The following is a 26,094-nucleotide window of genomic DNA, read 5'->3' on the forward strand; positions in this document are numbered from 1 at the left end:
ACTTCGCAGTACATAGGTTCAAGTCACAGCTCTGCTCTGTATTTCAGCTTCCTGCTAATCTGCACCTTAGGGGCAGCAGATGATGGCTCTAGTAGTTGGGTCAACTAGAATCATAGTAAACCACAACTCATGGCACCATCTAGTGTTAAAATACCAGAAGTGTTTACAGAATCACAGAAATTAAGCCAGCTGCTTAGAATTTCTGGAAGTACAGAAACAAATGAAGGCAGGTCGTGAAGACTAAATAACAAATCCTTCAATGCACAGATAATGCCATATGCCAGTAAGCATCAAGGTATCAAAAATCAGTCAGATAGGAACTGATATTACAAATATTTTGAAAGAGATTGTAAAATATCCCTTTTAACAAAATTCAATAAACTTCAAGAGACACAGAGAAATTACTCAAAGAACTAACATAGAGCTATGACAGGAAAAAAATAATTTTTAAGAATCAAACAACAACTCTTCTAACAGATATCTACAGAACTTTTCATCCTACACAAAAAAATTTACATTCTCAGCAGTACATGGAACCTACTCTAGGATTGACCACATACTAGGCCATAAAGCAAGTCTCAGCAAATTCAAAAGAATTAGAATCATACCATGCAGCTTCTCAGACCATAGTGGGATGAAGTTAGAAATTAGCAACTCAGAAATCCCTAGAGAATATGCAAACACATGGAGACTGAACAACATGCTCCTGAATGAACAATGGGTCATAGAAGAAATCAAAAGAGAAATCAAAAACTTTCTGGAAGTAAATGAGGACAACAGCACAACATATCAAAACTTATGGGATACAGCAAAAACAGTGTTAAGAGGAAAGTTTATAGCAATAGGTGCCTACATCAAGAAATTGGAAAGGCACCAAATAGATGAGTTTTCAATGCATCTCAAGGATCTAGAAAATCTGCAGCAAACCAGACCCAAATCTAGTAGGAGAAGATAAATAATTAAAATTAGAGAAGAGGCCGGCGCCGCGGCTCACTAGGCTAATCCTCCACCTTGCGGCACCGGCACACCGGGTTCTAGTCCCGGTTGGGGCACCGGATTCTGTCCCGGTTGCCCCTCTTCCAGGCCAGCTCTCTGCTGTGGCCCGGGAGTACAGTGGAGGATGGCCCAAGTCCTTGGGGACTGCACCCCATGGGAGACCAGGAGAAGCACCTGGCTCCTGCCTTAGGATCAGTGCGGTGCGCCAGCCGCAGTACACCAGCCGCGGCAGCCATTGGAGGGTGAACCAACGGCAAAGGAAGACCTTTCTCCCTGTCTCTGTCTCTCTCTCTCACTGTCCACTCAGCCTGTCAAAAAAAAAAAAAGATTCAAAAAAAATCAGAGAAGAAATCAATAGGATTGAATCCAAAAAAAAAAAAAAATTAGAAAAGATCAGCCAAACGAGGAGCTGGTTTTAGGAAAAAATAAACAAAATTGACACCCCATTGGCCCAACTAACTAAAAAAAGAAAAGACTCAAATCAATAAAATCAGAGATGAAAAAGGAAACGTAACAACAGACACCACAGAAATAAAAAGAATCAAAGAATCAACAGAAATTACTACAAGGACATGTTTGCCAGCAAACAGGGAAATCTATTAGAAATGAATAGATTCCTGGACACATACAAACTACCTCAATTGAACTAGGAAGACACAGAAAACCTAAACAGACATATAACTGAGACAGAAATTGAAACAGTAATAAAGGCCCTCCCAACAAAGAAAAGCCCAGGACCAGATGGTTTCATTGCTGAATTCTATCAGACATTTAAAGAAGAACTAACTCCAATTCTTCTCAAACTATTCAGAACGATCAAAAAAGAGGGAATCCTCCCAAATTATTTCTATGAAGCCACCATACCTTAATTCCTAAGCCGGAAAAAGATGCACAATTGAAAGAAAATTACAGACCAATATCCCTGATGAACATATGCAAAAATCCTCAATAAAATACTGGCCAATAGAATGCAACAATACATCAGAAAGATCATCCACTTCACCAAGTGGGATTTATCCCTGGTATGCAGGGATGGTTCAAGGTGTGCAAATCAGTCAATATGATACACCACATTAACAGACTGCAGAAGAAAATCATATGATTATCTCAATAGATGCAGAGAAAGCGTTTGATAAAATACAACACCCGTTCATGATGAAAACCCTAAGCAAACTAGGTATAGAAGGAACATTCCTCAATACAAACAAAACAATTTATGAAAAACCAATGGCCAAATCCTATTGAATGGGGAAAAGTTGGAAGCATTTCCACTGAGATCTGGGACCAGACAGGGATGCCCACTCTCACCACTGCTATTCAATATAGTTCTGGAAGTCTTAGCCAGAGCTATTAGACAACAAAAAGAAATTAAAGGGATACAAATCGGGAAGAAAGAAGTCAAACTATCCCTCTTTGCAGATGATATGATTCTTTATTTAGGGGATCCAAAGAACTCTACTAAGAAACTATTGGAACTCATAGAAGAGTTTGGCAAAGTGGCAGGATATAAAATCAATGCACAAAAATCAACAGCCTTTGTATACACAGGCAATGTCACAGCTGAGAAAGAACTTCTAAGATCAATCCAATTCACAATAGCCACAAAAACAATCAAATACCTTGGAACAAACTTAACCAAGGACGTTAAAGATCTCTACGATGAAAATTACAAAACCTTAAAGAAAGAAATAGAAGAGGATACCAAAAAATGGAAAAATCTTCCATGTTCATGGATTGGAAGAATCAATATCATCAAAATGTCCATTCTCCCATAAGCAATTTATAGATTCAATGTGATACCAATCAAAATACCAAAGGCATTCTTCTCAGATCTGGAAAAAATGATGCTGAAATTCATATGGAGACACAGGAGACCTCGAATAGCTAAAGCAATCTTGTACAACAAAAACAAAGCCAGAGGCATCACAATACCAGATTTCAGGACATACTACAGGGTAGTTGTAATCAAAACAGCATGGTACTGGTAGAGAAACAGATGGATAGACCAATGGAACAGAATAGAAACACCAGAAATCAATCCAAACATCTACAGCCAACTTATATTTGATCAAGGATCCAAAACCAATTCCTGGAGCAAGGACAGTCTATTCAATAAATGGTGCTGGGAAAATTGGATTTCCACGTGCAGAATCATGAAGCAAGACCCCTACCTTTCACCTTACACAAAAATCCACTCAACATGGATTAAAGACCTAAATCTAGGACCCAACACCATCAAATTATTCGAGAACATTGGAGAAAACCTGCAAGATATACACACAGGCAAAGACTTCCTGGAAAAGACCCCAGAAGTACAGGAAGTCAAAGCCAAAATCAACTATTGGGATTGCATCAAATTGAGAAGTTTCTGTACTGCAAAAGAAACAGGAAAGTTAAGAAGCAATTGACAGAATGGGAAAAATATTTGCAAACTATGCAACCAATAAAAAAGGTTTAATAACCAGAATCTACAAAGAAATCAAGAAATTCCATATCAACAAAACAAACAACCCACTTAAGAGATGGGCCAAGGACCTCAATAGACATTTTTCAAAAGAAAAAATCCAAATGGCCAACAGACACATGAAAAAATGTTCAGGATCACTAGCCATCAGGGAAATGCAAATCAAAACCACAGTGAGGTTTCACCTCACCCCAGTTAGAATGGCTCACATTCAGAAATCTACCAACAACAGATGCTGGCGAGGATGTGGGGAAAAAGGGACACTAACCCACTGTTGGTGGGAATGCAAACTGGTCAAGCCACTATGGAAGTCAGTCTGGAGATTCCTCAGAAACCTGAATATAACCCTACCATTCAACCCAGCCATCCCACTCCTTGGAATTTACCCAAAGGAAATGAAATTGGCAAATAAAAGAGCTGTCTGCACCTTAATGTTTATTGCAGCTCAATTCACAATAGCTAAGACCTGGAATCAACCCAAATGCCCATTAACAGTAGACTGGATAAAGAAATTATGGGACGTGTACTCTATAGAATACTATACAGCAGTCAAAAACAACGAAACCCGGTCATTTGCAACAAAATGGAGGAATCTGGAAAACATCATGCTGAGTGAAATAAGCCAGTCCCAGACGGACAAATATCATATGTTCTCCCTGATAGGTGACAACTAACCGAGCATCAAAAAGGAAACTTGTTGAAGTGAAATGGACACTATGAGAAACAGTGACTTGATCAGCCCTTGTCATCACTGTTGATGTACAATTTAATACTTTATCCTTTTTAGTATTTTTTTTGTTCTACTTAATACTATTGGTTGAACTCTATAATTAACACACAATTATTTTTAGGTGTTGAAATTTAACTGAAAAGTGATCTCTGTTAAATATAAGAGTGGGAATAAGAGAGGGAGGGGATGTACATTTTGGGACATGCTGAAGCTGATTTGCCGCAAGTGGTGGAGTTAGAAATGTGCCAGGGGATTCCAATACAATCCCATCAAGGTTGCATGTACCAATGCTATCTCACTAGTCCAAGTGATCAATTTCAGTTCACAATTGATCACACTGATAGGTCTAAGAGTCAAAGGGATCACATAAACAAGACTAGTGTCCTCTAATACTAACTGATAGAATAAAAAAGGGAGAGAACGATCCAACATGGGAAGCAAGATATACAGCAGACTCACAGAAAGGCAGATGTCCTAAACAGCACTCTGGCCTCAGAATCAGCCCTGAAGGCATTTGGATCTGGCTGAAGAGCCCATGAGAGTATTTTAGGCATGGAAAGCCAAGACACTCTGGGGAGAAAAAAAAAAAAAAAAGGACCTAAATGAAAGATCTCCGCAAGTGAGATCCCAGTGGAAAGAAAGGGCCATCAAAGAAGGAGGTACCTTTCTCTGAAGGGAGAACTTCCACTTTGACTATGGCCTTGTCAAAATAAGGTCAAAGTCAGTGAGCTCAGGGGGCTTTCATGGCCTTGGAAACTCATGACTAGAGCCTGGGGAGATTGCTGATGCCTTAAAAAAGAGTGTCAATTTGTTAAGTCAACAACAGGAGTCACTGTGCACTTACTCCTCATGTAGGATCTCTGTCCTTAATGTGTAGTTCAATGTGAATTAATGATATGACTAGTGCTCAAACAGTATTTTGCACTTTGTGTTCTGTGTGGGGGCAAGCTGTTGAAATATTTACTTAATATATACTAAATTGATCTTCTGTATATAAAGATAATTGAAAATGAATCTTGATGTGAATGGAATGGGAGAGGGAGCAGGAGATGGGAGGGTTGTGGTGGAGGGAAGTTATGGGGGGAAAAAGCCATTTAATCCACAAACTGTACTTTGGAAATTTATATCTACTAAATAAAAGTTAAAAGAAAAGAAACTCTTCAACTCAAAAGTATACTTGATGGAACAAGGAAATAAGCCTCAGTCATTCTCCCTCATTGCCCAAAAGAGATAAACTTTGGAATGTATTTATTGCCCTTGAATTTCAATGTTTCATATCTTATTGCCTTCATACCCCACCCCAACCCCTCAGCCACCCAAAAGATCAGTTGCTTGGAACACTTGAAAGACCAGTTCCAGGGGGCCAGAGCCATGGCTCACTTGGTTAATCCTCCGACTGCAGCACTGGCATCCCATATGGGTGCCAGTTCTAGTCCCGGTTGCTCTTCCTACAGTCCAGCTCTCTTCTGTGGCCCGAGAAGGCAGTGGAGGATGGCCCCAGTACTTGGGCCCTGTACCCACATGGGAGACCAGGAAGAAGCACCTGGCTCCTGGCTTGGGATCGGTACAGCTCCGGCCGTAGTGGCCATTTGGAGGGTGAACCAACGGAAGGAAGACCTTTCTCTCTGTCTCTCTCTCACTAACTCTATCTGTCAAATAAAAAAGAAAGAAAGAAAGAAAGAAAGAAAGAAAGAAAGAAAGAAAGAAAGAAAGAAAGAAAGAAAGAAAGAAAGAAAGAAAGACCAGTTCCAGGAATTTCCCTTAGCATGTTGCCCCCTACCCCACCCCCATCCCCAGCCTTCCTAAAATATAAAAGGGCCTGGTCCCTGGGGTCGGGGCCTTCTGCCATGTGTTCCATCATTGTGTACATGGGCAGTTGGTCACCCACCTCTACAAACTTATTTTCTCTGAATAAATTGGGTCCGGCTGTAAATTCATACACTGCCTCCTCTCTATTCTGCACCTCTTCTCCTAACATTTTGCTGCCGCCCCAATGCGAGGAAGCACCAATCTGTAATTCTTTTCCTAACAATACTAAACAAAATTTAAAATGTGATAGAAGGCATCAATTGTAGAACAGATCGAACAGAAGGATCAGTGAGCTCAAAGATAAGCTACACAGTTTCAAGTGGTCATCTGACACAATAGAAAAAAAAAATAAAACAAAAGTGGTTCCAATTCACCTGACTACAGACTTCTCAGCAGAAACATCAAAGGCCAAAAGAGAGTGGGATGAGACCTTCACAGTACAGAGGGGAAAATCTGACAGCCAAGAATACTGTTTCTACCAAAGTTATCCTTTGGATATGAAGACATTTATAGACATACAAAAATCGTGAGAATCTATTACCACCATATCTATTCTACAAGAAATGCCAGAAGTTCTTCAAACTAAAAGAGATGCTAACAAATTAAAATATCAAAAGGTATAAAACTGGCAATAGCCGGCGCCGTGGCTCAATAGGCTAATCCTCCACCTTGCGGCGCCGGCACACCGGGTTCTAGTCCCGGTCGGGGTGCCGGATTCTGTCCCGGTTGCCCCTCTTCCAGGCCAGCTCTCTGCTATGGCCAGGGAGTGCAGTGGAGGATGGCCCAGGTGCTTGGGCCCTGCACCCCATGGGAGACCAGGAAAAAAAAGCACCTGGCTCCTGGCTCCTGCCATCGGATCAGCGCGGTGCGCCGGCTGCAGCGGCGGCCATTGGAGGGTGAACCAACGGCAAAGGAAGACCTTTCTCTCTCTGTCTCTCTCTCTCACTGTCCACTCTGCCTGTCAAAAAAAAAAAAAAAAAAAAAAAAAACCTGGCAATAGTAACTGTGTACACAAATTCAAAGTGTTCTTGTATGTAAACCATTCATATATTTAGTATAAAAACTAAAAAGTAAACAATTGAAAATAATAACCATATTAAAAAGTAAAGAGATTGGCAAAATCTAAAGATGTTAATGGGACATCAACAATTAAAACTGAGAAGGATTACAGTGAAATGCAGAGTTCTTAATATTATTTATCTCTTTCTTTTTTGTTTCTTTTCCTATATTTATAATAAATGATCAGGGGGCGGAGCCAAGATGGCGGAATAGTGAGGGCGCGCACCGATAGTCCGGGAAAATTTAGTTTAATAAAAGGGGAGTTACGGTAGCCTCAGAAAAAAGAACCAGGAAAATATTGCAGACAAAACTCTTCTGGATCCAGTGGGCGTGAATCGGAGGACCTACTGGGAGAACAAGGTCGCCCACCGCGCGCGAAAGCCGAACCGCAGGACCGAGCCGCGGGACTGAGCCGCGGAAGCCGAGCAGCGGGACTGAGCTGCGCAAGCTGCAGGGTCTGCCCGCAAGTGCTCGAAGGGGAGTGCAACAGCGGGGAGACTTGGGAAGTCCAGGGCTCCGAGTCCACACATCGGCGCTGGAAGGGGAGCAGACCTGCGTGGAGAGCGTGGGAGCCCACAGTTCGGGACATCAGCGGCAGACTCAACACACCAGCGCTGGAACGCGAGGTGAGCCGAACCTCAATAACCCGAGACACCGGCAGGCAAGCGGAGAGAGGAGACTAGAGGGAACGACCCCCGGGGCGGGGGGGACTTCACCAAGCTAACTGGAAGAGAGAGAGGGGGAAAAAAAAAAAGGTGACTGGTATGGACACGGGTTTCTCTCTCTCCGCTCACCTCTCAAGGGCGAGCAAGACAAAGAGCAGGCGCCATCTTGGACATACGTCATAAGCAGAGCGACCTCAGGTCTGCACCGGCCCTGAGCCTAGCAGAAAAACCTGACTCTGGGTGGGGCGAATTAACAGGAGATTAGGACTTAGTAAATTTATGGTGCTACTGAACTGAGACTGTGAAAAAAGAGACGGTGGGGGAGAGAACTCACGGAATTCATGTGAGCACTCTCCAGAGACGCTACAATTCCGTAACTTTGGCAACCCAGTGGGAGACTGAAGGAGAATTTGAGCCCACTCCGAGGGCCGAACAGATTCCCTGTGTGGTCCTTGGGAAAGAGCTTCTGATCTCTGGCTCCTGTGGGTATATCATTCGCCTGCTAACTACCTCCAACTTTGTTCAGCTGTGCAGAATAACTTCCCTGTTGAATCAAAAAAAAAAAGAGAGAGAGAGAGAGAGAGAGAGAGGTTTACCACGCCTAACCTGGGAGTGTCACCTTAGGCACACCAAACAGAGCTCTCAGGCCACACCCATCTCAAGCCCTAAGGCTCCCTCAAAAACAGATAGTCCACTTAATCTAGAGTCGTAGTATAACAAGAAAAAGCACCACAGTGAAGAAACCAAATATCTCCAATATGACAAATAACAAACGCAAAAACCAAGGTAATAAAAACAAGGAAGTCACCATGAAGCCCTCAAATGAAAAAGACACCCCAATTCAAGATTATGAGGATGATGACATAGAAGAAATGCAAGAAGCAGATCTCAAAAAATTGATAAGAACATTAAGAAGTTCTCAAAAACAAATTCTTGAACTACAGAAATCCTTAATGGACAAGATAGAAAATCTCTCTCGTGAAAATGAAATATTAAGGAGGAATTAAAATGAAACGAAACAACTAGTACAACAGGAAACTGGGATAGTGACTGAAGTGAAGAATTCAATAGATCAAATGAAAAACACAATAGAGAGCCTTACAAACAGAATGGGAGAAGCAGAAGAGAGAATATCGGACTTAGAAGACAGAGAACAGGAAAGGATACAGTCAGACCAAAGAAAAGAAGAGGAAATTAGGAATCTAAAACATATTGTCGGGAATCTTCAGGATACTATTAAAAAACCCAACATTCGGGTTCTAGGAGTTCCTGAAGGCATGGAGAGGGAGAAAGGATTAGAAGGCCTTTTTAGTGAGATATTAGCAGAAAATTTCCCAGGTTTGGAGAAGGACAGAGAAATCCTAGTACAGGAAGCTCACAGAACCCCTAATAAACACGACCAAAAGAGACCCTCACCACGGCACGTTGTAATTAAACTCTCCACAGTGAAACATAAAGAAAAGATCCTAAAATGTGCAAGAGAGAAACGTCAGATTACTCTCAGAGGATCTCCAATCAGACTCACAGCTGACTTCTCATCAGAAACTCTACAAGCTAGGAGGGAATGGCGAGATATAGCCCAGGTACTAAGAGAGAACAACTGCCAGCCCAGAATATTATATCCTGCCAAGCTCTCATTTGTGAATGAAGGTGAAATAAAGACTTTTCATAACAAACAGAAATTGAAAGAATTTGTTGCCACTCATCCAGCCCTGCAAAAGATGCTTAAAGATGTGTTACACACAGAAACAAAGAAACACGGTCATCAATATGAAAGAAGGTAAAGGAAGGAAACCAAGGAAGGAAAGCTCACAGCTAAAGATCACAGGGAATTCAAAGCATATATTAGAACTTATCTTTGGCAAATGGCAGGGCAAAGTTACCACTTATCATTAGTCACATTGAACGTGAATGGCCTGAACTGTCCAGTTAAAAGACACCGTTTGGCTGATTGGGTTAAAAAACAAAACCCATCTATTTGCTGCTTACAAGAAACACATCTTTCCAACAAAGATCCATACAGACTGAAAGTGAAAGGCTGGAAAAAGATATACCATGCCAACAGAAATGAAAAAAGAGCAGGCGTAGCCATCTTAATATCAGACACCATAAACTTTACCACAAAAACCGTTAAGAGAGACAAAGAGGGACACTACATAATGATTAAGGGATCAATTCAACAGGAAGATATAACAATTATCAATGTATATGCACCTAACTACAGGGCACCGGTTTATCTAAAAGATTTGTTAACGGACTTAAAGGGAGACTTAGACCCCAATACAATAGTACTGGGGGACTTCAATACTCCACTCTCAGAAATAGACAGATCAATAGGACAGAAGATCAACAAGGATACAGTAGATTTAAACGACACTATAGCCCAAATGGATCTAACAGATATATACAGAACTTTCAATCCTACAGCTAAAGATTATACATTCTTCTCAGCAGTACATGGAACCTTCTCTAGGATTGACCACATACTAGGCCATAAAGCAAGTCTCAGCAAATTCAAAAGAATTAGAATCATACCATGCAGCTTCTCAGACCATAAAGGAATGAAGTTGGAAATGAACAACTCAGGAATCCCTAGAGCATACGCAAACACATGGAGATTGAACAACATGCTCCTGAATGAACAATGGGTCATAGAAGAAATCAAAAGAGAAATCAAAAACTTTCTGGAAGTAAATGAGGATAACAGCACAACATACCAAAACTTATGGGACGCAGCAAAAGCAGTGTTAAGAGGAAAGTTTATATCAATAGGTGCCTACATCAAGAAATTGGAAAGGCACCAAATAGATGAGCTTTCTATTCACCTCAAGGATCTAGAAAACCTACAGCAAACCAGACCCAAATCTAGTAGGAGAAGAGAAATAATTAAAATCAGAGAAGAAATCAACAGGATTGAATCAAGAAAAACATTCCAAAAAATCAGCCAAACGAGGAGCTGGTTTTTTGAAAAAATAAACAAAATTGACACCCCATTGGCCCAACTAACTAAAAAAAGAAGAGAAAAGACCCAAATCGATAAAATCAGAAATGAAAAAGGAAAGGTAACAACAGACACCACAGAAATAAAAAGAATCATCAGAAATTACTACAAGGACTTGTATGCCAGCAAACAGGGAAACCTATCAGAAATGGATAGATTCCTGGACACATGCAACCTACCTAAATTGAACCAGGAAGACATCGAAAACCTAAACAGACCCATAACTGAGACAGAAATTGAAACAGTAATAAAGGCCCTCCCAACAAAGAAAAGCCCAGGACCAGATGGATTCACTGCTGAATTCTACCAGACATTTAAAGAAGAACTAACTCCAATTCTTCTCAAACTATTCAGAACAATTGAAGAAGAGGGAATCCTCCCAAATTCTTTCTATGAAGCCAGCATCACCTTAATTCCTAAGCCGGGAAAAGATGCAGCACTGAAAGAGAATTACAGACCAATATCCCTGATGAACATAGATGCAAAAATCCTCAATAAAATTCTCGCCAATAGAATGCAACAACACATCAGAAAGATCATCCACCCAGACCAAGTGGGATTTATCCCTGGTATGCAGGGATGGTTTAATGTGCGCAAGACAATCAATGTGATACACCACATTAACAGACTGCAGAAGAAAAACCATATGATTCTCTCAATAGATGCCGAGAAAGCATTTGATAAAATACAACACCCTTTCATGATGAAAACTCTAAGCAAACTGGGTTTGGAAGGAACATTCCTCAATACAATCAAAGCAATCTATGAAAAACCCACAGCCAACATCCTATTGAATGGGGAAAAGTTGGAAGCATTTCCACTGAGATCTGGGACCAGACAGGGATGCCCACTCTCACCACTGCTATTCAATATAGTTCTGGAGGTTCTAGCCAGAGCTATTAGGCAAGAAAAAGAAATTAAAGGGATACAAATTGGGAAGGAAGAACTCAAACTATCCCTCTTTGCAGATGACATGATTCTTTATTTAGGGGACCCAAAGAACTCTACCAAGAGACTATTGGAACTCATAGAAGAGTTTGGCAAAGTAGCAGGGTATAAAATCAATGCACAAAAATCAACAGCCTTTGTATACACAGACAATGCCATGGCTGAGGAAGAAATTCTAAGATCAATCCCATTCACAATAGCTACAAAAACAATCAAATACCTTGGAATAAACTTAACCAAGGACGTTAAAGATCTCTACGATGAAAATTACAAAACCTTAAAGAAAGAAATAGAAAAGGATACCAAGAAATGGAAAAATCTTCCATGCTCATGGATTGGAAGAATCAATATCATCAAAATGTCCATTCTCCCAAAAGCAATTTATAGATTCAATGCAATACCAATCAAGATACCGAAGACCTTCTTCTCAGATCTGGAAAAATTGGTGCTGAAATTTATATGGAGGCACAAGAGACCTCGAATAGCTAAAGCTATCTTGTACAACAAAAACAAAGCCGGAGGCATCACAATACCAGATTTCAGGACATACTACAGGGCAGTTGTAATCAAAACAGCATGGTACTGGTACAGAAACAGAAGGATAGACCAATGGAACAGAATTGAAATACCAGAAATCAACCCAAACATCTACAGCCAACTTATATTTGATCAAGGATCTAAAACTAATTCCTTGAGCAAGGACAGTCTATTCAATAAATGGTGCTGGGAAAATTGGATTTCCACGTGCAGAATCATGAAGCAAGACCCCTACCTTACACCTTACACAAAAATCCACTCAACATGGATTAAAGACCTAAATCTACGACCTGACACCATCAAGTTACTAGAGAACATTGGAGAAACCCTTCAAGATATTGGCACAGGCAAAGAGTTTCTGGAAAAGACCCGGGAGGCACAGGCAGTCAAAGCCAAAATTAACTATTGGGATTGCATCAAATTGAGAAGTTTCTGTACTGCAAAAGAAACAGGAGAGTGAAGAGACAACCGACAGAATGGGAAAAAATATTTGCAAACTATGCAACAGATAAAGGGTTAATAACCAGAATCTACAAAGAGATCAAGAAACTCCACAAAAACAAAACCAACAACCCAATTAAGAGATGGGCCAAGGACCTCAATAGACATTTTTCAAAAGAGGAAATCCAAATGGCCAACAGGCACATGAAAAAATGTTCAAGGTCATTAGCAATCAGGGAAATGCAAATCAAAACCACAATGAGGTTCCACCTCACCCCGGTTAGAATGGCTCACATTCAGAAATCTACCAACAACAGATGCTGGCGAGGATGTGGGGAAAAAGGGACACTAACCCACTGTTGGTGGGAATGCAAACTGGTCAAGCCACTATGCAAATCAGTCTGGAGATTCCTCAGAAACCTGAAGATAACCCTACCGTTCGACCCAGCCATCCCACTCCTTGGAATTTACCCAAAGGAATTTAAATTGGCAAACAAAAAAGCGGTCTGCACCCTAATGTTTATTGCAGCTCAATTCACAATAGCTAAGACCTGGAACCAACCTAAATGCCCATCAACGGTAGACTGGATAAAGAAATTATGGGATATGTACTCTTTAGAATACTATACTGCAGTAAGAAACAACGAAATCCAGTCATTTGCAACAAAATGGAGGAATCTGGAACACATCATGCTGAGTGAAATAAGCCAGTCCCAAAGGGACAAATACCATATGTTCTCCCTGATCGGTGACAACTGACTGAACACCAAAAAGGAAACTTGTTGAAGTGAAATGGACACTATGGGAAACGGTGGCTTGATCAGCATAGCCCTGACTGTTAATGAACAACTTAATACATTATCCCTCTTAGTAGTTTTTTTGTCTGTTCTACTTAATATGACTGGTTTAATTCTGTAATTAATACACAGTTATTCTTAAGTGTTGAAATTTAACTGAAATGTGATCCCTGTTAAACATAAGAGTAGGAATAAGAGAGGGAAGAGATGTATAATTTGGGACATGCTCAAGCTGACTTGCCCCAAATGGTAGAGTTAGAAACATACCAGGGGACTCCAATTTAATCCCATCAAGGTGGCATGTACCAATGCCATCTCACTAGTCCAAGTGATCAATTTCAGTTCGCAATTGATCATAATGATAGGACTAAGAGTCAAAGGGAGCACATAAGCAAGTCTAGTACCTGCTAACACTAACCGATAGAATAAATAAAGGGGAGAGTGATCCAACATGGGAAGTGAGATACTCAGCAGACTCATAGAATGGCAGATGCCCTAAATAGCACTCTGGCCTCAGAATCAGCCCTAAAGGCATTCAGATCTGGCTGAAAAGCCCATGAGAGTATTTCAGGCATGGAAAGCCAAGACACTCTGGCAAAAGATCTCTGTGAGTGAGATCTCAGTGAAAAGAACAGGTCTTCAAAGAAGGAGGTACCTTTCTCTGAAGGGAGGAGAGAACCTCCACTTTGACTATGACCTTGTCTAAACAAGATAAGAGTCGGAGAACTCAAGGGGCTTCCATAGCCTTGGAAACTCATGACTGGAGCATAGGGAGATTACTGATGCCATAGACAGGAGTGTCAATTGGTAAAGTCAACAACAGGAGTCACTGTGCACTTACTCCTCATGTAGGATCTCTGTCATTAATGTGCTGTGCATTGAGATTTAATGCTATAACGAGTACTCAAATAATATATTTCACTTTGTGTTTCTATGGGGGTGCAAACTGTTGAAATCTTTACTTAATGCATACTAAACTGATCCTCTGTAAAAAAAAAAAAAAAAAAAAAAAAAAAAAAAAAAAAAAAGAATAGAAACTATCAACTCCCAACTTGACTCTCACTGGGATTAAACATGACAATAGGTCTGATCTGATTTCATCATCATTAAAAAAAATCATCTATTATTTTTCACTTTATGTTTCTGTGTGGGAGCAAACTGTTGAAATCCTTACTTAATGTATACTAAGCTGATCTTCTGTATATTAAGATAATCGAAAATGAATCTTGATGTGAATGGAAGGGGAGAGGGAGTGGGAAAGGGGAGGGTTGTGGGTGGGAGGGACGGTATGGGGGGGAAGCCATAGTAATCCATTATTCGTACTTTGGAAACGTATATTCATTAAATAAAAGTTAAAAAAAAAATAATAATAATAATAAATGATCAGTTGTTACCATTTCAAATAGCTTCTTATATTCAAAAATGTTTTGGTAAGCCTCCTAGTAAGCAAAAAGCTAGATCTATAATAGACTTACAAAAACCAATAAGAGAGAATCAAAACACACTACTCCAGAAACACATTTAACCACAAAGAAACACTACAAGTGAAGGAGAACGAAAAAAAATGAACTACAATAAAACTAGAAAACAAATATCAAAATGGCAGTAGTAAGACATTATCTCACATTACCTTGAATGTAAGTGGGCTAATTTTCCAATTAAAAACACTGAGTGAGAAGACAGACAATAAAGATACATTGGGCCTAAGCCCCATGGCCCAACCACTGATTGTCAGCTCCACCCCCATCCTAATGGGATTCACTGCTCCTACTTCCCTACCTGCCCCCTGCCAGCAAAGGTTTAACATGAACACATACTCTCTTAAGTTCTCTTTCTCTCTCTATCCTCTTACCCTCTCTCCTCAACCTGTCAGGCTTCCCCCACCCAATAATAAACCTTTCCTCTAAAAACAATTTTTTTAAGGATTCATTGGGGTTGAAACATACTACTGAACAAAGGGATCCAACAACATGTACAGGACATTTTAACCAACAGCTACAGAATATACATTCTGCTCATCAGCACTTGGAACATTTTCTAGGATAGACCACATATTAGGTCACATATCAAGTCTCGGTAAATTTAAAAAGACTGAAATCATACCATGTATCTTCTCAGGCCATAAAGTAATAAAACTAGAAATCAACAAGAACAATAGGATATTCATAAATACTTGGAAATTAAATAACATGCTACTGAATGATCAATGGATCATTGAAGAATTTAAAAAGGAAATCAAAAATTTTCTTGAAACAAATGAAAATGAAAACAAAACATATCAAAACCTGTAGGATGCAGCAAAAACAGTATTAAAAGGGAAGTTTATAGCATTAACTTACATTAAAAAAAGAGAAAAATGTTTCAAATTAAAGATCTAAGAATGCATCTTGAAGATTTAGAAAAACAAGAACAAACCAAACACAAATTCAGCAGGAGATGAGAAATAATAAGGATGAGAGCAGAAACAAATGAAATTAAAACTAAAAAAATACAAAAGATTAACAAAAGTTGGTCTTTTGAGAAAATAAACAAAATAGATAAACCTCTAGCCAGAATAACAAAGAAAAAAGAGAAAATACTCAAATAAATGAAACCAGAGATGAAAAAGAAGACATTACAACCAACACCACTGAAATACAAAGGATCATAAGAAACTACTAAGAAGAACTATATGCTAATAAACTGGAAAACTTCAACGAAATGGATAGATTCCTGGATTCATATAACCTACCAAGATTAAATCAAGAACATATAGACAGGGAGGGGAGCCAAGATGGCTGAATAGGTAAAAGACTTTAAATGAAGCGAAAATAGCAGAAAAGAAGTGGAGGAAGTATATTCCCAGGGGATAATTGTAGAGAAATCTGCAGTGGAATGCTATAGATGGAAGAGGGACGCCATAGATCTGCAAGGAAAGTGCAGACATGCAGCAATGAGCTTGGACATCACACATTTTCCCCGCAGCCCAGAAAAAGAGGAAATGGGAGCTGTGGAGAGCAAGGTGAGAAGAGCAGACTCCAGCAGCTCCTGCCACTGGTGCTATTGCGGGAGGGAGAGCCTCACAGACCACACTGTCTTTGAGTCCAGCCTGGAGCCCTAATAGGGAGCAGGGTACCCACATAACCCAGCAAATAAAAGCATGTTTCTTTTCCCCCATAATCCCACAAGGACACCTGGCAACCAGTAAGGAGAGGGTACCATTTTGACATCAGTAATAGCGGAGGCTACTCTTGTGAGTGCACATGATCTGGGAATTTTACCAGAGGGAAAAATCTGCACGCCCCACTGATTTTGAGTCTGGCTGGGAGAGTTAACAAGAGGCTGAGCACCCATACAGGACTGTGAGACGCCCCCAGCCTCTCAGCATATCAAAAGCTCCAGGACTCAAACTGCCAAGGTGGAGCACTCATAGGCAGCTGGCTCTGGGAACATCTCTGAACTCTTCATAGGACAGGTTAACGAGGCAGAGCAGATCAACCACATCTCAAGACTGTAACAGCCTCGTATGCTGAGACTGTGGGAACTCTGTGACCACAGGATAGGGCACAGGGTGTAGCTGGGTGGTCTCTGGGAAATCAGTGTGTCCTGTGTCAGAGGCTCAGAGCTCCCTGATTTCCTGGGGTGGGTCATTACAATGGAATCTGATCTCACAATGAGCACTGCACAGATCCTTTGTGCAGCTGAGTAATGCACCCACTGTGGGCTAACACCTTGGAGGAGGGGAGGTGAGGGTGTGATTATACTAATGAGGTGATCATACCCTCCCCTTTGCTGGCAATAGAGATCTACCACTCCCAATTTGGGTGTCACCTTGGATACTCCCTTCACCTCATCCTGGAGCACTGACCGGAGCTCCCTGGCTACACCCAGCACATGCCTCTGGGCATTCACTGAAAGAGCAGATATTCCTCTGAGCCACAGAGGCATAGTTCAAAGATAAAATCTATCATATGAGAAAACTAACAAGTATTTTCACAAATGCCTAAAAATAAACAGAGAAATTCAATAAACAAGAAGGAGAACAACATGATTCCCCCAAAGGAACTCAACAGTCAATATTAGGATGTGAAGATGAAGAGATTGTTGAAATGTCTGAAACAGAATTCAGAAGATTAATCATTGGATTACTCATTGCTCAGAATAAATGAAAAGTAAATTCATGGGTTAAAGAAATCCATACATGACATGGAGGAAAAATTTCCATGAAATTTAAATATTAGAAATGAAGAATTTGGGCCAGCACTGTGGCACAGTAGGTTAATCTTCTGCCTGCGGTGCCAGTATCCCATATGGGTGCTGGTTCTAGTCCTGGCTGCTCCTCTTCCTATCCAGCTCTCTGTTATGGCCTGGGAAAGCAGTAGAAGATGGCCCAAGTGGGAGACCTGAAAGAAGCTCCTGGCTTCGGATTGGTGCATCTCTGGCAGTTGCAGCCATTTGGGGAGTGAACCAGCAGACGGAAGACCTTTCTATCTGTCTCTCCCTCTCACTGTCTGTAACTCTACCTCTTAAATAAATAAATAAAAATCTTTAATAAAAAATGAAGAATTCGATATATCAAATAAAAAATACGGTGGATGGCCTTAAAATCAGACTTGGTGAAAAGAAAGAATATATGAGCTAGAAGAGAAACATTTGAAAATATCTCAGTCAGACCAAAAGACGGAGAAGAAATTAGAAAACTTAAAAACAATGTTCAAGGTGAAAGATCTCTATGATGAAAATTAAAAAAAAAAACATTAAAGAAAGAAATAGAAGACACAAAAATGGAAGACTCTTTCATGTTCATGGATTGGAGGAATTAATATCATTAAAATGTCCATATTACCAAAAGTAATTTATAGATTCAATGCAATCCCAAGCAAAATACCAATGATATTCTTTTCATATCTAGAAAAAGTGATGCTAAAATTCATATGGAATTACAAGAGACCCTGAATAGGTAAAGCAACCTTATACAACAAAAGCAAAGCTGGAGGCATCACAATACCTGATTTCAAGACATACTACAGGGCAATTGTCAACGAAACAGGTTGGTACTGGCACAAAAATAGTAATAGACATTTAGACTAATGGAACAGAATAGAAACTCCAGAAATCAATCCAAATATCTACAACCAACTAATCTTTGACAAAGGCGCTAAAATAAATCCTTAGAGAAAGGACAGTTTCTTCAATAAATGTTTCTGAGAAAATTGGATTTCCACATGCACCCTACCTACCTTTACCTTATACAAAAAAAAATTCAAAATAGATCAAGGATGTAAATCTATTACCTTATGCCATCTAATTACTGGAGGAGAACATTGGGGAAATTCTGTAAGACATTGGCATAGGCAAAGACTTCTTGGAAAAGACTCCAGAATCACAGGCAATCAAAGCCAAAGCCAAATAGACAAATAGGATTATAATAAGCTGAGAAGCTCCTGCAATACAAAAGAGACACTCAGCAAAGTGAAGAGGCCACTGACAGAATAGGAGAAAATATTTGCAAACTATGCAACTGATAAAGGGTTAATATCCAAAATCTATAAAGAGCTTGAAATTCAACAACAAAACAAATAATACAGTTTAGAAGTGGGAAAAAAAAAACCCTTGAAGAGGCATTTTCAAAAAGAGGAAATTCAAATGGCCAATAGACACATGAAAAAATGCTCAGGATCACTAGCCATCAGAGAAATGCAAATCAAAACCACATGAGGGGACCAGCACTGTGGCGTAGTGGGTAAAGCCACTGCCTGCAGTGCTGGCATCCCATATGGGCACTGGTTTGAGTCCTGGCTGCTCCACTTCCATTGAGCTCTCTGCTATGGCCTGAGAAAGCAGTGGAAGATGGCTCATGTCCTTGGGCCCCTGCGCCCACGTGGGACACCTGGAGGAAGCTTCTGGCTCCTGGCTTCAGATTGGCACAACTCTAGCCATTGTAGCCAACTGGGGAGTGAACCAGTAGATGAAAGACCTCTCTCTCTCTCTCTCTCTCTTCCTCTCTCTCTCCCTCTTCCTCTCCCTCTTCTCTCTCTGTGTAACTCTTTCAAATAAATAAATCTTAAAAAAAAAAAAAAAACACCACATGAGGTATCACCTTACCCCAATTAGAATGGCTCTCATATAGAAATCAACAAACAACAAATGCTGACAAGGATGTGGGGGAAAAGATACCCTAATCCACTGTTGGTGAGAATGTAAACTGGAGCAGCCATTGTGGAAGACAGTATGGAAGTACCTCAGATCTGAAAACAGATCTACTATATGATCCAGCAATTCTACTCCTGGGAATTTACCCAAACAAAATGAAATCAGCATATAGAAGAATTATCTGTACCCCCATGTTCATTGCAGCTTAGTTCACAATAGCTAAGATACGGAATTGAGCCAAATGTCCATCAACTTACGACTAGATAAAGAAACTGTGGTATATATACACTATGAATACTACTCAGTAACAAAAAAAGATGAAATCCTGTCTTTTGCAACAATATGGATGCAACTAGAAACCATTATACTTAATGAAATAAGCCTGTCCCAGAAAAACAAATACCATATATTTTTCCTGATGTATGCTAAACAATAGAACACCAAAAATGTAATGTATAAGAGTGAAATTCACATTTTGAGATTCAATGATTGTTTACAGCCCTTGTCTTTACTGTTGAGGAATAATAACTTTTTTCTTCTTACTATTTGTTGAACTATTTAGTGTAAGGTTAATCTTATGAGTATAAAGTAGACTGAAAGTAGATCATTGTAAATATTAAGAGAGGGAATAAGAATGGAAGGAGGAAGAAGGGTGGGAGCATGGGTGGGAAGGAATATAGGGTGGAAAGTATCACTATGCTCCTAAATCTGTATATATGAATTACATGAAATTTGTTTACCTTAAATTTTTTTATTTTTTTTATTTTTATTTTTTGACAGGCAGAGTGGACAGTGAGAAAGAGAGAGAGACAGACAGAGAGAAAGGTCTTCCTTTGCCGTTGGTTCACCCTCCAATGGCCTCCACAGCCGGTGCGCTGTGGCCGGTGCATCACGCTGATCTGAAGCCAGGAGCCAGGAGCCAGGAGCCAGGTGCTTATCCTGGTCTCCCATGTGAGTGCAGGGCCCAAGCACTTGGGCCATCCTCCACTGCCCTCCCGGGCCACAGCAGAGAGCTGGCCTGGAAGAGGAGCAACCGGGACAGAATCCGGCGCCCCAACCAGGACTAGAACCCGGGGTGCCGGCGCCGCAGGCAGAGGATTAGCCTAGCGAGCCGCGACGCCGGCCCTGTTTACCTTAAATTTAAGAAAGAACTTGCAAACTAGTTTAACTCAAACATATATTTGTAAACAATCTAAGATTTTTAATCTCAGCAATGTGGACTCTGAAAGTGTTGAGAAAAGTGAAAACACAAACATCAGGTTTTTTTTGTTTTTTTTTTTGTTTTTGTTTTTGTTTTTGTTTTTGTTTTACCTTTTATTTAATGAATATAAATTTCCAAAGTACGACTTATGGATTACAATGGCTTCCCCCCCATACCGTCCCTCCCACCCACAACCCTCCCCTTTCCCACTCCCTCTCCCCTTCCATTCACATCAAGATTCATTTTCGATTATCTTAATATACAGAAGATCAGCTTAGTATACATTAAGTAAGGATTTCAACAGTTTGCTCCCACACAGAAACATAAAGTGAAAAATAATAGATGATTTTTTTAAAATGATGATGAAATCAGATCAGACCTATTGTCATGTTTAATCCCAGTGAGAGTCAAGTTGGGAGTTGATAATTTCTTTTTTTTTTTACAGAAGATCAGTTTAGTATGCATTAAGTAAAGATTTCAACAGTTTGCACCCCCATAGAAACACAAAGTGAAATATATTGTTTGAGTACTCGTTATAGCATTAAATCTCAATGCACAGCACATTAAGGACAGAGTAGGATCTCTGTCCAAACATCAGTCTTGTCAGAGAAATTTTTTTCTTATGAATGGAAGATAGTATCCTCATTGGAGACAGGATATTTAAAGCCTCAAAGTCATTGTGAATGTATATTTTGACCTATATTTATATATACCAAAAATGCCCTTCCTTTTCAGTGATCAAGAAGATGGCAGGATTTCATAAATTTTTGGCGTCTATAGCAATGAGCACCTGTGGCTACTTTATCAACATTTCATTTTTTTAGGAACCAAGGATGTATTCTGTTTGGAGATCCTAAACTATCCAGTGTTATTCAACCATAATCTCACTTCTTCACATCTAGGGAAAGGGGAAGAAGGTTTCAGACCTGCAGGGATGTCCTAAAATAATTATCTACACCAGAATGAGACGTGGGATGCATCAGAACCACTTGCAAAAATCAACATACAGATGACAGCTTCCCATCTGCTGAGATTCTATCTCAGAAGGGACTGTGATGGGCCACAGATTCGCATTTTAACAAGTTCTTCTGAAAGTCCCGAACTACACCATAATCTGAGCTCCACTGCATCACACTGGTAGGAGGAACCTAGGAAAGTCAACCTGTAATTCTCTGGATAGTCAGGCCTTAGGCATACTCCCAAGTATGAGTAGGGAGTAGGTAAGAGTTGTTTTTCATTCTTTACTTACTTGATTTTATTTTATTTATTTATTTATTTATTTGACAGGCAGAGTGGACAGTGAGAGAGAGAGAGAGACAGAGAGAAAGGTCTTCCTTTGCCATTGGTTCACCCTCCAATGGCCACCGCGGCCGGCGCGCTGTGGCCAGCGCACCGCGCTGATCCGATGGCAGGAGCCAGGTACTTATCCTGGTCTCCCATGGGGTGCAGGGCCCAAGGACTTGGGCCATCCTCCACTGTACTCCCTGGCCAGAGCAGAGAGCTGGCCTGGAAGAGGGGCAACCGGGACAGAATCTGGCGTCCCGACCGGGACTAGAACCTGGTGTGCCGGCGCCGCCGCAAGGCGGAGGATTAGCCTAGTGAGCCACGGCGCCAGCCAACTTGATTTGATTTTAACTAAAGATCTTATAATCTTAGGTGCTTTATTGTTTTGGTTGATTAAATATTAAGTTTGGCTTTATCACTCTTTTTCATAAAGCTACAAATGCAATAAAAGGACAGTATCAATAATAAAATTGTTCTACCTTTACCTATAAAATGATTAGGTAGATTAAAAAACAAAATAGCAGCTGCCTAAATCAAATGTCTTTTGTGTTGATTTTTCTATTTTATAAGGGTAAAAACAAATTTTAAAAGAGCAAATTAAAAAATAAAAAAGAACATACAGACAATCTAAACAGAATCATAACAAGCAAAGAGATCAAAGCAGTAATCAAAAGACTTCCATCAATGAAAAGTCCAGGACCTGATGGCTTTATTACTGAATTATATAAAACATTCAAAGAGGAAGTAACTCTAACACTCTTCAAACTATTCAAAAATATTGAACAGGATGCAACTTTGCCAAAATCATTTCATGAGATCAGCATTACTTTGATACCAAAAATAACATGACACAAAAAGAAAACCAAAGACCTATATCTTTAATGAACACAGACACAAAGATTCTCAACAAAATACTAGCAAATTGAATACAAAATCACATAAAAAAGATCATACATCATGAGCAAGTGGGATTTATCCCAGAAAGGCAGGGGTGGTTCAACATTCACAAATCAATAAATATCATAATCATATAAATAGAATGAAGAATGAAAACCACATGGTCATCTCAATAGATGCAGAGAAAGTATTTAGTAAGATTCAACACCCCTTCATGAAAAAACCCTCCACAAATTAGATAAAGGTACGTTCTTCAAAATTGCAATGACTATATATGACAAACCAACAGCCAATATCAAACTAAATGGAGAAAAGCTGAAAGGATTTCCCAACAGATCTAGGACAACGATGTCCACTTTTGTCACTCTCATTAAATATAGTACTGGAAATTTTAGCAAGAGCAGTTAGGGAGGAGAAAGAAATAAAGGGTGTCAAAAATGGAAAAGAGGAAGTCAAATTATCCATGTTTGTAGTTGACATGATATTGCACATGGAAAAACCCAAACACTCCACCAAAAACCTGTTCGAATTGATAAACCAATTCAGTAAAGTTGCAGGTTATAAAACAAACAAAAGAAAAAACAGTAGCTTTTTTGTATGCTAATGATGAACTCACAGAAAGAGAAATCAAGAAAGAAATCCCATTCACAATAGCCATCAAAAAATAAAAAATTTAGGAATAAATTTAATGAAAGAAGTAAAAGATCTCTACAATGAAAATTAACAAACATTGATGAAAGAAATCATCAAGGACACAAAAAATTAGAAAGATATTCCTTGCTCATTGATCAGAGAATATCATTAAAATGTCTATACTATCTAAAGCAATCTACAGATTCAATGTAATTCCTATCAAAATACCAATGACTTTCTTTGCAGAATTAGAAAAAGCAACCCTAAAATTCATATGGAATCACAAAAGACCAGAATAGCCAAAGTCCTCCTGAACAAGAGAAAGCAGGCCAGAGGCATCAAATACCTGACTTCAAAGCGTACTACAATGCTATAGTCATTAAAACAGCATGGGGGTCGGAACTGTGGCATAGTAGGCTAAGTCTCTGCCTTCAGTGCCAGCATCTCATATAAGTGTCCAGGCTGCTGCTCTTCCAATCCAGCTATCTGCTATGACCTAGGAAAGCAGTGAAAGATGGCCCAAGTGCTTGGGCCCCTGCACCCCTGTGGGAGACCCAGAAGAAGCTCCTGGCTCCTGGCTTCAGATCAGCTCGTCTCTGGTCATTGGGGCCATTTTGGGAGTGAACCAGTGGATGGAAGACCTTTGTCTCTCCCTCTCTCTGTCTGTAACTTTATCTCTCAAATAAATAAATAAATCTTAAAAAAAAAAGCATGGTACTTGCATAAAAACCATTTCATACATGAATGGAACAGAATAGAGAGCCCAGAAATTAATCCACATATATATGGATTTTTGACGAAAGTGCTCAGACCATACAGCTGAGTAAGAATAGTCTCTTCAATAAATGGTGCTGGAAAAATTGGATTTATATATATAGAAGAATGAAATCAGATCCATACTTCTCACCATATACAAAAAACACTCTCAAGATGGACCAAGACTTAAATTTAAGACCTGAGATTACGAAAGTACTAAAAGAAAACAAAAGGGAAACACTCCAAGATACTGGTTTAGAGGAAGAATTCTTGGATTTTTGAGATATTTTCAAGCCAACTATCTGACAAAGGATTAATATCCTGAATATATCAGCAACTTTAAAAACTCAACAACAAAAAAATAATCAATCCAGTTGAGAAATGGGCAAAAGATTTCAAAGACAGTTCTGCAAAGAAGAAATACAACTGGCCAACAAATATGTGAAAAAATGCTCAAAATCACTAGCCAACAGGGAAATGCAAATCAAAATCACAGTGAGATATCACCTCACACCTGTAAGAATGGCTAAAATCCAAAACAGAGAGTAACAAATGCAGAGGAGGATGTTGACAAAGGGGAATACTTATTTAGTGCAGCCTCTGTGGAAAAAGTGTGAAGATTTCTTTGAGAACTAGAAAGGGGGCCAGCGCTGTGGTGCATTGGGTTAAAGCCATGGCCTGAAGCGTTGGCATCCCATATGGGTGCCGGTTCTAGTTCCGGCTGCTCCTCTTCCAATCCAGCTCTCTTCTATGGCCTGGGATAGCAGTAGAAGATGGCCCAAGTCCTTGGGACCCTGCACCCGTGTGGGAGACCCAGAAGAAGCTCCTGGGTCCTGGTTCCTGGCTTCAAATCGGCACAACTCCAGCCATTGCGGCCATCTAGGAAGCGAACCAGCAGATGGAAGACCTCTCTCTCTGTCTCTACCTCTCTCTCTCTAACTCTGTATTTCAAATAAATAAATCTTTAAAAAAAATTAGAAAGAGACTTGCCATAAGACCCAGCAATCCCACTACTGGTATATACCCAAAAGACTTGAACACAGTATGTCAATGTGGTACCTGTACCAACATGTTCATAGTAACTGTTCACAACAGCCAAAATTTGGACATATCAAAGGTGTCCATAATCAGATCAATGGGTAAAGAAAATGTATATACAATGGAATATTATTCAGCTATAAAAAAATAATGAAATTCTATCATTTGCAGCAAAATGGATGCAATTGGAGGACATCATGTTGAGTGAAATAGCTGAACCCAAAAAGACAAATACCACAAGCGCTCCCTTATATGAGGAAGCTCAAATTTAAACGAACAAACAGCAAAAGAAGAAATGTCTGTGTCAGTATTGCTATAAATATTGTTTTGTAAAACCTTGTTTTATACCTTTGTGAAACCAATGAAGAGTTATACTACTATAGTTTTAATGATCTGTGATTACTTAAAAATTTAGTGTATATGGGTGAAATGGTCATTTTTCATTTCAATTATTGTTTATGGCCATTGTCTATATTCACACTAAACTAGGGTCTTTTTGCTTTTGATAAGTAAATAAATAAATAAAAATAAAAATATACCTTATGTTTAAAAAAACTGAGTGAAAAAATAAATCTTTTTTTAAAAAGACCAAACTTTATGCTGCTTACAAGTTTACTTCACATCTAAGGACATTCACAGACTTAAAGTGAAGGAAGCGGTAGGATATTCCAAGCAAATGAAACCCCAGAGAAAGCAAGAGCAGCCA

The 26,094-nt window shown here is 39.7% G+C and overlaps 1 protein-coding gene across 1 annotated transcript in view; it reads right to left on the reverse strand.

The window, feature by feature from the left end:
* The window catches only part of LOC100354814 (uncharacterized), a 279,056-nt gene that overhangs the window by 247,691 nt on the left and 5,271 nt on the right, over positions 1 to 26,094 (reverse strand). The gene's annotated exons all lie outside the window — the stretch shown is intronic.

The sequence above is a fragment of the Oryctolagus cuniculus genome, chromosome 17 (assembly GCF_051225735.1).
Source record: "Oryctolagus cuniculus isolate XC-2025 breed Fujian yellow rabbit chromosome 17, ASM5122573v1, whole genome shotgun sequence".
NCBI classification, from domain to species: Eukaryota; Metazoa; Chordata; class Mammalia; order Lagomorpha; family Leporidae; genus Oryctolagus; species Oryctolagus cuniculus.